General features: G+C 45.4%; 1 protein-coding gene across 2 annotated transcripts in view; it reads right to left on the reverse strand.

The window, feature by feature from the left end:
- Positions 1-12,129, reverse strand: part of MAPKAPK3 (MAPK activated protein kinase 3) — a 123,431-nt gene that overhangs the window by 107,932 nt on the left and 3,370 nt on the right. Inside the window, exon 1 of one of the 2 annotated variants that reach the window (XM_069027786.1) lies at positions 6,883-6,995. The exons of the other annotated variant lie outside the window; for it this stretch is intronic. The gene's annotated coding sequence lies outside the window, so the exon portion shown is untranslated. Of the gene's footprint in view, positions 1-6,882; positions 6,996-12,129 lie in introns of those variants that run through there. 2 annotated transcript variants of the gene reach the window in all.

Raw genomic sequence — 12,129 nt, forward strand, 5'->3', positions numbered from 1 at the left:
GCTGCCCCAGGAGCTGCTCTGCGAGATACAGGAGCTGCCCAGCTCACAGATAAGGCTCTGTCTTCACTGCAATCAGTCTCTCACCTACTGCAAGTGCTCCATGCTCTGGTTTTTTGTCTGCTGGGTGTTTCTTTCAGCTGCTGGACAGATGGAAAGTTCCACTCTGCCTGGTTACACGCAGTGCTGAAGGTCCCTGCCATTGCCAAGGTCTGGGAGACAAGCAGGCTTCATTGCTATCTTACATGGATTTTAGGGATACTGAAAAACCCACCCACGGAATAGCACAGAAAGTAATGCAGAGTGAGCAGCAAATCACAAGACCAGTTTAGAGGCTGTTGAACATTTTCCCCTCTCTGATTTTCAGGTTCTCAAGAATCAGCTTAGAGATTGAAGCACCCTGCTGTCCTTCCAGGACTTCTGAACTCCACAGCATGACACGCCATTTATCTCTGCTCCCTTCAATTAGGGGCAGGAAGCAGAGAATTGGGCACTGGGCTCATTTTTAGCTGTGCCAAACTGATGACCCAGCTCCTTGCCTATAAATCAATGTAGATGTGCTCATTTATGCTCTGAGAGAAATTGGTTCATTAGCTAGAATTAAAGAGGCCCAGACCACGCCATTTAAACTTGAACAGTGCTCTTGAACACCCTGTTCTGCCCTGGATCTGGGATTTGCTTGGTGCCTTCCTATATTTAGCATACAGTAATGTAATTGAAGCAATAAAATGAGACCCACAAATAGACTGGTTTCTCAGTACTTAATCAAGGACCTTTTCCTAGAACTGCAGAGGGCTGAAATTAAAAGAAAGGAATGTGTGGTAATCAGCCCCATGGAGGCAGGAGGAAACCACCATGAGTTTAAACGCCAAACACACACTCTGGCCAGCTGAATGTACCCTTGTTTAAATTAAATGTGGCTTTACAGTGACCAAGGCCAGGGTCACACTGCATGAACCACTTGAGAATGCACAGCCCACATACAGGGAATTAGTGAGCAGATACAAACCATGGTCTGTGAGTCACTGAACAATAAGAACGTCCTTGGAGCCCCCATCTGTAATGGATGAAAGAAACAACAGCTCGAGGTACCTCTGCAATAACAGGTACCTCTACAGCAATGCTAATCTGTCAGTCCTGCCAGTTTGAGAACAGCAACAGGTAAAGAGAGAAATGACTGAAAGAGAAACCCAGTGTGCAAACTGCAAAATGCATAAACCAGGCAGCAATCACACTGCAGCAGGAAAAAAGGCAGGAGCCTGCAGCATGGCACTCGTTCAGATTCACTAATAACAGGTCTTAGAAGACAAACTAGAATACTTCATTTTATGGCCTTTTCTTCTTAATAGCATAATTTTTTTCTTGGTTCCGGGGGGGCTAAATAGGAGAATTACATTTTAAAAGAATTATTTTCTGTTACAGTTTTCATGTGATTATTAGGAAAAACAGCCTTTTCACATTCTAACCTAACAAGTGCTACAAGAAGAAGACAAAGAAAATATTCTGTAAGCAGAAACACAGTCAGACATTTAAGAAGTGCTGAAATGCTTCAGAAACTACAAAGCTTGTGGCTGACATCTGGAGCTTCGTTTTTATGGATTTCTGCAATAGCAGCACCCCAGGCCTCACAGTGCCAGTTAGGACAAGCAAAGGCTGATGCAGAGCTAAAACCTAAGAAGGTATTTTAAAATGTATTTCTGAGCTGTGTTTTCCAGCTTTGGCAATGCCCTTGAAGAGGTCATTTGTACTTCCCCATCTCTTCTGCTCACAGCCTGCAACTGTTCTGCAAACAGATGGAACAGCCTGTCATGCTCATTGTATGCCCCTAAAAACATCCTCCAAGCAGCTTTTGCCAAAGAAGTTTTAGGACTGAAGTTACTTCCCAGATGTAGAAGCTAATGATTCCTGGAAAATTTTTCCTGCATAACATGGGATCTCTACTAGATCAGACAGATAATGTAGAAAGACTAAGAGTTTCCCTGAACTGGTTTCATTTACTGCCCTCCCACCCCCAGAAGGACAAGCAGGGCCCCAAGCTCACTCCCCTCCCTCACCCTGCACAGGAAAAGCAGCACTGGGCTCTAAAGCTGTATCTAAAAATCACCCACTGAAAGCTCCAGATACTGAGAATTGATTATATAAAGCTGTACCAGGGAAAGCATTCCTTGTGTGGTGCAGATTTTTTCCAATGCAAGTCTACAAAACATTACAGTATAATTAAGCTTCCCTAAATATTAATAATTCCATTTGTAATTCAATTTCTAGTTCCTACCATTCATCCAATAATTAATATTGCTTTTACATCAGCATTACAGATACTAGCCTGATAATAGGAACAAAAGATTGGGCTGAGAAGCTCATTTGTAATGAATGGAGATGAATAATATCAGGTGCAAAGTGCAAGAGTGCAGAAACTGAATGCCCCTATCTCAGAGCTAACTGAACACACAAAGGCCTCTCTATCTGATATTCACAGGTACTGGCATTTCCTAGAAAACTGAGAAGAAATAATTTACCCTTAAATTATGAAACACTCACTGGAGATGTCAGTACATCTGAAAAATACATGTTAAATAACAATTCGGGGAAAAGCACTCCAGCATTTTAAGAAAAGCCAAATTACCTTCCTAGCAAGGCAGCATTAAGGACAAAGTGGAATTACCACCTCTGCCTCTGTGGTGAACTCATCCAAGCAGAGGCGTAGGAGAAGCTGCAAGACAAAGCTGATGGGGAGGTGGGGGACTGTGTATATATATACATGTGTATATATATATATAAAATAAAAATACAGTAAATACCTTTTATCATACAATTCAAAGCAGAATGAGCATGTGAATAGTGTAATGCTTCACCCTTAGCCTTGCCTTCTTGGCAAGGGAGACAAGCAGGCAAAGGCTGTTCCTTTGATGAGGTTCCCTTCTCCTGCTCCACCCTTTTGCAGTGAGGAGCTCAAAGGCCTTGGCTTGAAGTAGCACCCAGGCATGTCAGTGTTGTATCTTTGAAGCTTCCTTGGGCAGCATCTCACCCCTTTTATGCTCCAGTTTGTTATGCAGGAGCAGTCTGGGCTGCCAGATCTCACCCAGGCCTCAAGCCCACAGCAGGTAAGCCCCTGGTAGCATCCCAGTGGAGACACAGCCAGCACACAGAACAACCTTCCTGGAGCTGATCTTGGAAATCCTGTCCTGAAGCAGGTGCAAAGGTGGGAAAACTCCCTCAGTTCACAGGCTGCTCTACAGAGCAGCCAAGCCCTGCAGCTGGACAGCCTCATGGCAATCCCAAAAGCTGACCTGCAAGCAGACCTTTTCTTCAGAGGGAGGCTCCAAGCTGTACAGACTCCATGCCTTCCTTGCCCATCAGAGGAGGAATGACTGTTTTCAGCATCTGCATCATCATTCAGAACATTTCCCCAGGAAATGAGTTCCTATGTAAGCAGGAACTTAACTCACTGGTGGACAGAATATCCAAGAATAAGCAGCATGGGACCGCCCCCACTACCAGTGAATCCAAAATCCATATTTCTTTGGGGAATAGTGGCCTGGAACCTCAGCCAGCCCACTTCTCTCTCAAGTCAGCAGCACTTTGGGGCTTTTTTTGATCCAGAGCCTTTAAAAATTTATTTATTTGATTCAATGCCTCCAAACAACCTGTTCCTAAAGAAGCTGACTTGTCATTCTGTCCTGCAAGAGTCATGAGAGGCCTTAAATCCAGCAACTACACAAAGGGATCATCTCGAGACCTCAGGGCTTCTCCCTAAACCCACAGAGAAAGAGGGAGACAGGGAAGGAGCCCTTCACTCTGAACTCCCCACATGATTGTTTTGCTTGACTAATCCAGTTTTCCTTCTGGCACATTAAAACCTCAGTGTCCTGGATTTCCCCAGCATTAAGAACTGCCACATGCACACCACCTGTCCTCTCAACACCTCTGCTGGGGCTCTTGCCTGAACGTTATCTGAACATGTACTTTCTAAAATGCTTATTGCTAGTTAGTCTTTTATAATACTTTTTTTTCCTGGTGCCTAATAATTGAGAAATTAATTCATTGTCCTCCTGTGAGTCTAGTGTATTATTCTGCTGTCATCCAAACATGGATCAGAAATACTTACTAAATACTTCTACTTATTTTCATCATCATTAACAATTGTAGCATTTCCATTTCAAAGAGACCTTACACAATTCCTTTTTCTGTTTCAAGCAGAATGTTTAAATTATTTAGTGCCCTTGAAGATAGCAGCCAAGGATAATTTTACATTTTCCTTTTCATTTCTAGTTTTATGCACTTCATTTCTAATTTATATTCGCTGTGCCCAGCTCGCCCTCCCCTTCCACTTTGCTTTCACTTTTTTGTTCCTAATGCTGTCTTCACCACTGAACAATGATCAGCTTTTGTGAAGATAACTCTTTCCTGAGGGCAAATCACACTTTTTTTCACTGTTTTAAAAAACTACCTAATTCTAATATTGTTTTCTTACAAAACACTTGCCAAGTTTAACTCAAGAAGTCTTTTAACTTTGCTTAAGTTACATGTTATAGTATTAGCTGGGAGAGTCTTTTTATTTAGGTTTACCTTTAACAAGGTCACAGTCATGCACTCACTACCAGCTTCCAATCCAGCTCTGAAATCCTTTGCTCCCAGATGTGCTGGGTCTGTTAAAACACTATTTACTGATTTCTTGGAAGTTCACACAGCACATCAGTCCTTCCACTGCGAGAAGCTGCACCTGCTGATTTGTGTAACCAACCACCACACATTTATCTTCTCAGGATGCCCATTCCTGGACTCCAGTTGTCACCGAGTCAATGTGGCACCAGGGACTAACATGTACCTTCACCCCCAGCACTGGGGGAGGACATTTCTGCTCTCCTTCGCATGCAGAGCATCCTCCCACTGCTCTCACTAGTGCTCCCAAAATGGGGGTGAAGGAAGGGAATTAAAATATTACGGCTGGGAAATTGCAGAGGGATGAAGTAAGAGCCTGGATTCTGTACAGTGCTGACCCTGATGCAGGCTGGCAGCTGGGGATTGACACCCCACTGTCTCAGGGGGACTCCAGCAAGGACAAAAGGAAAGGCAAGGAAAGAGATCATCAGTGAAAGGAGTACAGATATCTTCTTGGGTGCCTTTTGGCACAGAACCCTTCTAGGTGGAGGCAAGAGGAGAGAATAGGAATGGAAAAGGACCACATGAACAACAGCACTTCCCGATAAGCTTTTAAGTCCCAGGACCATGGGTATCTCATGCCACCCAACAAAAAATTATTGCTCTCAGTCTCTGATGAAGTGTTTGGTCAAACTGTTCCCTCCTGGCACCTTCACTGAACCATCCTGTGCAAAGACAAAGACAAACCTCCTCAGGGTGGCCAGTCCCAACTGCACAAGACACCTCCAGCAGGCTGCTGTTAGGCCCATCAAGGATCAGAAAAGCAAACAATGGGAGGAAGCAAATGACACTGAAGGCACAGCTTCCTCGAGGTATGAAACAGCCCCTTCGCAGCTCTGCCCTTGACTCCAGGACTGATGACAGCTGTCACCAATACCTGTGGTGGCTGTTCCTCCTGCCTGTGCACTAGAGCAGCACAAATCTAGGAACTCCTGGCACAGTTACAAAGCACAGGCAGAATTCCTCTTTGATACCACTTAAGCCAGGAGGAGTTCTGAGAAACTGCTGCCACATGTTCCCTCCATGACACAGTGCCTAACAAGCAGCTCTTACTGTGTGCTGGCTTCACTTTCACAGTGATTGCAGTGCAGGGTCCCACAATCAATGCCTTGCAGAGGAGAGGCCAGAGCTGGGTAACTGTGGCAATACTCACGTCTACGAAGACATCTAAACATTCTTCTAGCTACAAATGACAGGAACAGTGGTACTTGGCTGTGGTACCAGGCAGGTTTCTGTCCTTTGGGTCTCAGCCCCTCTTGTCTGAGAAAAATCTGTCCCAAAGCCTCAAAAAGCAGTCCCACTCATCTCTGAGGCCCTGGTGGCAGCCTGGATTTAGCAAGCAGCCACCACTGAGGTCAGTTTAGCTGCCTGGCACCTCACCCATGCCATGTCCTTACTCACCGTGCTGTCACTCTGTAAGGTCTGAAGGGCCACTTTCACCACAAACCCACAAGACACCTTCCCTTCCCCTCACTGGCCATGCCTGGTGCTGTAGGTCACAGAGGTCTCCAGGAATGACTCACTATTGACACTGATCAGGGAGTTCTGTGCTGATGCCCAGAGTAAAAAGGTGTCTTTGTGGATAAGTTTTTCCAGGTCAGCACCCTGACCCTCCATCCAGGAGAAAGGCACTGAAATTCTGTGCTCTGTTAGGCTCCCTTCCATGCAGAGGGAACTTGGAGCAGGAGGACTGAGAATGGTTGGCATAATGGGAAACCGCTTTGAGGAAACCAAGGAGCTTCTGTCCCACTTTTTTGTTCTCTTCTGACCAACCCTCATGTTTCAGATACACAGGTAAGGCTGGATTTGTTTCCTTTCAATACACATGGAACTGAGAGACAAAATAGGAACAACAACCCTGTGCTGATACAGTTATTTTGGGAAGCCAAAGTTTTCACCTATGCTTAGGTTAATGGAGGAAGGAACACTAGGGAAAGGAATAAACATACTTACTTTTCAGAGAACTCTACAATTAACTGCAACACTGAAAATTAATATTAAGCACAATTCTCCACTTCTTCTTTCCCTGCTCACACAGGAACAAACAGTGCTATCGAGGAATAAATATTTGGAATGAATCAACACAAAGTCAATACAGCACCATTTTGCTGCAAACTGCTGCAGCCTCATCCTCACTCTGTGCTGAGCAGCACTAATCCTGCCACAGGGTCTCTCTACCACTCTGTCAGGGAGAAAAGGTCAAACAGATGAGAAATTAATCAATACCTGCTTTGAGACATCTTTACTCTGCCAGAGATAGGAAGGGCCACTTCTGCAAACCAGACCTGTGCCCAAGCTGCTCCACACACCCTCTGCAGGAGAGGAACTCCTGATTTACACCCAGGCGTTACCCCTGAGTAACACCTGCACCACGGGCAAGCACTTAACAGCCCTCACCAGCCAGGAAAAGGCCACTGGCCACAGGTGTCCCCACTTACCACATCAGTCACTAAACACTTCACAGAGGTCAACCATCCCCAATGTGGGCCAGCCTCAGCGCAGAGCACTGGCACAACCCAGTAACAAATAAACCAAAACCCAAATAATCTGGTCATCATTTCTGTTGTCACTTAAAAGAGAATGAAAAAACCACCCAACTCTTTGATGCTCCACAACCTATCACACTGTGTGTTACATCATAAATACAGCTCTTGGATCTCTCTCATTCTCGTAAAGGCACTGAAAAGCCCAGGAGTTGATGTGAGCTGTCAGCTTCAAGTGAGATGCCTGCCAGCAGAGCCAGGGGTGTGGAGGCAACACCCACATGAGCTGGTATGATCAGAGTAAGAGATCCTTCAAACCATTTGGCAGAGATTTTATCAGAGCTGGGCAGGCACCAGGCAGGGCCTGAGTCACTTGGCAGGAGCCACCTACCATTAAACCCTCCCAGCAGTATTGGGATTGAAAGTGGAAAATTACAGGTGTGTTGCAGATCAAGGCTGTGTAACAGGGCACTCTGAGGGGTTGTGCTGCAGATACTTCACCAGGCGTCAAAGTGAACTGTGAAGGTGTAAAGCCCTCAGAAAATGGGTAATAGTAACAGGCTAGAAGCACCTCACACACAAACATCACTGTGATGCTCCATGGCATTTGCAGCTGAGCTTAACTTTTACCAGACAATGGCCTGTCTCTATGCAATATCCCTTACTCTGACACAGTGAAATGAAAGGCAAATGCCTGCAGGGACTGCCCAGCACTGCTCCTCCTGGTAAGCAGCAGCACAGAGGAGTCAGAACAAAAGGCACAACACTGAGGTTGGAATAGTTCCTGATTTGTACAGTTCTTTTCAAGGAATAATATCACGTTAGTTCACTTCCTCGAGGGGATTTCCTCTCCAGGGTCTGGCACCACTGCCTTGAACACAGATTGCAGCATCATACAAACATCCCTTCCTTCTCATCCTTCCTGACTGTTCAGCTACACTTAAACCCAGCCTCTGCACCCTGCTGACTGCTGCCTGGACTCCCTTGCACTCAGATGTTCAAAGGAAGTGTCAGTATCCACAATCCTAGACAGAGAAGCATACATTAAAATCTACCTCCTCCCTAGTAGCTGGGCCATACTTCCCAGCTGGGCACTGAGCTCAGTATTACAAAGACTGGAGAAGCCCAGACCTAGCCAGGAAAAGGAAAGATGGAGGTAATTCCCACTGTCTGCTGCATCCTTCCTTATTTCACTAATCCATCTGCTAATGCCATCTGCTCCTTCTTTTGCTCTACTGCATCTGAGAGTCTCTACTGAGACTGCAAGCAGCATGGGAGACCCTCCACATTCAAAATGACCAAGATTCAGCCCCTCAGATACTGCTACAACAAAGTGGTACAAAATCCAATGACGTGGCACTGGTTATAATTGACATATTCCAAGAACAGGCTCATGTCACTTGAGTCTGAACCAAGCCACAGAGTTGTGCCAAGTTCCCTCCTGCCACACTCCCCATCTGCCATATGGAAGGGTGTTTACAAGTCCCCAGGGCTGGCCTGTCTTTCAGAGAAAGTGGCAAGGTCCAGCTCACTGGGTGTTGGAATTCTGCACTGCAGAAGTAGCACCAGGCTCCTAATGCCTTATGGATAATGGCAGAGATCATTTTAGTTCTTCACCTTTCCTTCAAAGCAGGAAGAAACCACCTCAGCACAAGTGACCAACTGCCCTGGCACAAAGAACAACCCCAGCTGCCAAGCTGAGTGTGGAGGCAGGAACAGCTGGGGGGAGCACAGGACAGGAGATGGGGTGTCCTCTGCACCAGAGCTGCACCAGTGTCCTAACTGAGACACAAATGGGGGACATAACTTCTAAGATAAAGGCCTTTCATTATTCAGTGCAGGGATTTTATCTCTTTAATGGAAAAATCTTGACAATCATGAGTAGGAGCATTCAGATTACAGGGCAACAGTAGCTGTGTTTTTCAATTTATCTTGTGCAACACACTCCACACTCAATTTGTTTTGACAGAAGAAACTGTTCTGAGTTCCTTCAGTGGGATTTATGAACACACCTTTGGGCATGCATGTACTCCGCCCTGCATTACCTACTGTCCAACTGAGGCTGATGCAACCAGAGCTGGACAGGTTTGAGGAGAACCTCAATGCAACAACCCTCATCCCTGGCACCAGGCAGTGACACAACATAAAGAGACACGGAAAACATTTTCCAAATATTTTCCATTATTCCGCGGGCGCTGCCACTCTGGAATGTCCACAGCTGAAGGATTCTCCGTATGATTTACAGAAACACACAAACTCTTGAGGATCCACTGTTCTCAGCTCAAACATGCTGCAAAGCCCTGACAGTGTCAAAACTGGGTGTGCACTCAGGGTAAAATTCTGAGTTTACAACAGCTCAGTTTTCAGAATTCTTTCACTCCCCTCTCACATCCACTACAATTGATTACATCCACTGCTCTGGTTTGGAGTAAAGAGTAACAAAAAGGGAAGGCAAATGAGATTTGAGCCCTTTGTTTCTGTTATTGCTGTTTGCTGGAACTAATATAATAAAAATAGCTCCTCAATGGGCAAAAGTTTCTTACATTAACTAAGAGAATTACAAAGAAAAGGCATGAAACCAGTACAACACAAGCACCTTTCTTGGCTTCATTTAAGATGTGAGGGAAAGAAGAGAGGAGTACAGTGGCAGAGGAAGAAAACAAAACATGGAAAGAAATACAGAAATTTGTGTTGACTGTCCCCTATAAAGACTATTCACTATGTTAAATTGACAGAAAGTACAAAAGAATTTGGGGGAAGTCTCAGAAGGAGATAAATTCATCTTAATTATGATTTCTCAAGGCTTTCAACTTCTTAGTGAGGAGCATTTGTTGTATTCCCCTCTTCTATTTGCCAAGAGAGAAGACTGTATGTAGGCAGCTTCTCCAAATGCCTCTGTGTTGCTAAGGCAAACATCCTACAACAGCTTAGAACAAAGATATTCTTGTCATAGCTGAACAGGCATTGTTTGGACAACTGAGGAGAAAACTTTTGTCTCTACAGAGTAATAAGTCTCTAACTCCATTTTTCAATTACTGCAGAAAAAGAAAAGTGAAAGAAAATCCCATCTCCCTGCAGACTACAGATGTAGGACTCGCAGAATCCAACCACTAGATACAGTCAAAACTGGATGTCTGCAGAGCTCAGCTATCCTGAAACTCTCCTCTCCTGCAGCTGATTTGTACCTTGGCTATTGATTCCTAATTACAGCTGCTTCACCTGCTCCTGCAAGTCACCCTCCTGCCTGGACTGCTGGGTCAGGCTGTCTAAGGCATCTGCATGCATGAGATGAAATGACACTGTCAGACAGAAAACTTGCTACTGCAGGCTCCTCAGGTTCCTTTACAAAGCTCCCTTGGTTTCCATTTCTCCCTTTGAGACACTGCTCCAGAATCTCACTCCAGTGGTTGAAAATCTAATTTCCAGGCTAAGTTTATTAATAGCAAATTTGTACCACTTTGTCCTTGTGCCAGCATTGATTTTTATTATAAAGGACTTTTCTTCCCCTCTAGTATTTACTTGGCAATGAAGTGTTTACAGAGAGATATCCCATTCTCTCCCAGGCTTTGTTTTGTAGGCAAAACAAATTCCTCTCTTGGTTTTCCCTCATCTGCCAGGCTTTCTGTCCCTCATTCCTCCTCCCAGCCCCATCCTGCACCTGCCCATTTTTTGGACCAAACCCCACGCAGACACACTCCTGCAGCTGTTTTTAAACCTCCCTGCTTGCAGCAGGGCTGTCTCCCTGAAACCATCCTACAGCCATGTGAGCCCTGACTCTTCACCACACAGTCCTTCCAAATCTGGAGCTTCTCTGGTTCAGGCAGTGGTGACAGAAGGATGGAGTCTCCATTAGACCCTCAAATCTCAGACCTGTCCTACTCAGAAGTTCACAGCCCTTACTTGGACTCTCCAAGTTCTAAAATGCAGCCAAACACATACATCCACTGAACCCTCTCTGCTGCCATGAACAATGGGAACATCCTTCCCCTAACAAGGCTCCATTTCCCTCAGGCTTCCCTGCTAATGAAACATCTGTTCCCTGCTCATGGGCAAACTCCCTGCTGCCTGCATTACACTGAGGTTTCCCTGCAGTTTTTAATACTGTGTACTCAGCTGTGCTGTCTCACAGATCCCAGCCTTTGCCTCGCCTTTTTGAGATCCACTTTCAGTATAAACCCAGGCTGGGAACAATGGCACACAGAACACCAGTTAAGAACAAGCAAAGGAATTCTCATACATGCTTAAAGAATCCATTTAGACGTAGCTCGACCCAGATCTTAGCCTAGGGAATAAATTCTTCCATAGCCCAGATCTGCTCCTCCACTGTGCATGCTACTCCCAAACTGAACATATTTGTTTATAACAAACAAGCTGCTTCTGCACTATCAGTTCATTTTCTTTTAACTACACAGTGTAATAGCTGCATGAATTTAAGACTGATACACCCTTCAGCTGTGCTGAGATCCACAATGGAATTTGGTTCCCGAAACCACAGATTCCCAGCAGTGTCTGCAATGACAAAGGCTGAAAGGTAACTACATTTGGCATTGGTGGAGGAGGCTCCAAGAAGAAGTCCAACAGGGAGAGCAAGCTGTCCTGTTCCCTGTGAGGGGCAGGAGGGACAGCAGCTGAGCAGCACATTCCTACCTCAGGAGAAGGAGGATTACCTGAATTCCCTCACACCTGACATGATGTGCCACAGGCAGTGCAGAGCCAGGGAAGGGCAGCTGGTGCAGTGGGGGGATTTTCAGGACTTTCACTCTGGAATCTTGGGTTTAAGTCCCAGTGAGAACATCCAAGGCTTCTCTACCGACAACGCTCAGGAGTGCAATGAAGAGAGACAGGACAGCAGAAAAAACCCAGGAAAACAACTTCTTGGGAAGAACTTCTTATAGGAACAGACCTTTCCTTTAATTTGCTTTTTGAAAGAACATTGATAAAAGTTCCTGCCAAAGCTCCTTGGAACAACCTTGCTTCTGGCAGCTCAGAA

This window comes from Aphelocoma coerulescens, chromosome 12, assembly GCF_041296385.1.
Source record: "Aphelocoma coerulescens isolate FSJ_1873_10779 chromosome 12, UR_Acoe_1.0, whole genome shotgun sequence".
In the NCBI taxonomy this organism is placed as follows: Eukaryota; Metazoa; Chordata; class Aves; order Passeriformes; family Corvidae; genus Aphelocoma; species Aphelocoma coerulescens.